General features: G+C 39.1%; 1 pseudogene; it reads left to right on the top strand.

The window, feature by feature from the left end:
• The first annotated feature begins 530 nt into the window (after positions 1-530).
• Positions 531-1,122, top strand: LOC136338510 (large ribosomal subunit protein uL6 pseudogene; annotated as a pseudogene).
• The last annotated feature ends 1,133 nt before the right edge of the window (positions 1,123-2,255 follow it).

Genomic DNA, 2,255 nt, shown 5'->3' with positions numbered 1-2,255 from the left:
TGATCCCACGCTCAAGCCGGATAAGCCTGCACTCAAGCGGTATCCTCGAGGTTTTGAATCTAGATCCTCAGCATCCCAGGCCGATGCTCTATCCCAGGGGTCCCCAACTTTTTACCCAAGGGGCCAGTTCACTGTCCCTCAGACTGTTGGAGGGCCAGACTATAAAAAAAAACTATGAACGAATCCCTATGCACACTGCACATATCTTATTTTAAAGTAAAAACAAAACGGGAACAAATACAATATTTAAAATAAAGAACATGTAAATTTAAATCAACAAACTGACCAGTATTTCAATGGGAACTAGAAGCCTGCTTCTGGCTAATGAGATGGTCAATGTGCTCCTCTCACTGACCACCAATGAAAGAGGTGCCCCTTCCGGAAGTGCGGCGGGGCGGATAAATGGCCTCAGGGGGCCGCATGCGGCCGAGGGCCGTAGTTTGGGGACCCCTGCTCTATCCATTGTGCCACCACCTGGTCAGGCTGTTAAATGTTTTATTTAAATACCACCTGAAACTCTAGCTCTCTTTGCCACATCTGCTGTGAGGATGAAAACCATTCTCAGCAATCAGACTTTGACATTCCAGAAAATATTGACATTACTCTGAAAGGACACACAGTTATTGTGATGGGCCCCAGGGGCACCCTGCAGAGAAACTTTAATCACATCAATGGAGAACTCAGTCTCTTTGGAAACAAAAAGAAGACGCTTTGGGCTGATAAATGGGGAAATTGAAAGGAACTGGCCACTGTTCGCTCTATCTCCAGTCCTGTAGGGAACATGATTGAGGGTGTTACACTGGGCTTCTGTTACAAGATGCAGTCTGTGCATGCTCACTTCCCCATCGCCATCGTTATTCGGGAGAATGGTTCCCTTGTTGAAATCAGAAATTTCTTGGATGAAAAATACATCTGCTGGGTTTAAGTGAAATCAGGCATTGCTTGTTCAGTATCTAATCCTCAGAAAGATGAATTAATTCTTGAAGGGAATGACATTGAATTTGTATTACTTTCAGCTGCTGTGATTCAGCAAGCTTGAACAGTTACAAACAAGGATACAGAAAATTTTTGGATGGTGTCTATGTTTCCAAAAAAGAAACAGTTCAGCAGGCTGATGAATAAGATTTAAGTTGTCCAGCTATAGAAACAGCAAGTCACTGAATGATTCTTCAGACTTATTTGTGATATTTTAAAGATGTAATAAAAGCCATATATTGAATAAATCAATCAATAATAAATACCATCGGAAACTCTAAAACTACAATAAAATGAAATATTTTTCTTTAATAGTTATCTATATATTAATTGCTTAAGTATATAAATAGATATATTTAAAAAGATGAAAATTTTTATTTTACTTTACAACTACTTTTTTTTTATTAAGTTAAAGATTTAAATTTTATTTTATTTTATTTATTCATTTTTAGAGAGGAGAGAGAGAGAGAGAAGGGGAGAGGAGCTGGAAGCATCAACTCCCATATGTGCCTTGACCAGGCAAGCCTAGGGTTTCGAGCTGGCGACCTCAGCATTTCCAGGTCGACGCTTTATCCACTGCGCCACCACAGGTCAGGCATACAACAGTACTTTTGACATCAAACACTGCTTAATTAGACTGACAGTTTGTGTCTTCCCCCAACTTTATGTTGAAACATAATCCCTAATGTGTCAGTATTAGGAGTTGGGTCCTTGGGAAGGTAATTAGTCATGAGGCAATGTCTTTAGGAATAAGATTAGTGTCCTTATAAAAGAGACCACAGAAAGCTCCCTTGGCGCATTCTGCCAATTAAGCAGGAAGCAAACTCTTTACCAAGAACTGTATTTGCTGTCACCTTGATCTTGAACCTCCTAGCCTGCAGAATTATGAGAAATGAATGTTTGTTGTTTATAAGCCATTCAGTTTATGATATTTTGTTACAGTAGCTTGAATGTACTAAGGCAAGTATTTTAGTACATATAAAACACAAAGTCCTTTTGAGATTGTAGGTTGTCCGAAAATCACCTACTTCATTAATTTGTCCTGCATTTATAATATAAAAATAATCTCTCTCCCTTCTGAGAGCTGCTGAAACACTATCTGCCTCCTTCTTATGATAGTTCTTATTTTACTTCTAATGCATGTGTGCTGTCTCATAATTACAGGATTCTAAACAGCAGAGAGAATAGCTTCCACATTGCCCAACATGGGTCTCCTTTGCCATTATGGGTCCTCAACAATGATATTAATTGAGTTGCAAAAATGATTATTAAGGACTAAG

This window comes from Saccopteryx bilineata, chromosome 5 (genome assembly GCF_036850765.1).
Source record: "Saccopteryx bilineata isolate mSacBil1 chromosome 5, mSacBil1_pri_phased_curated, whole genome shotgun sequence".
Taxonomy (NCBI): Eukaryota; Metazoa; Chordata; class Mammalia; order Chiroptera; family Emballonuridae; genus Saccopteryx; species Saccopteryx bilineata.
Note: the sequence above shows the minus strand (reverse complement) of the source record. Positions and strands in the feature narration are given on the sequence as shown.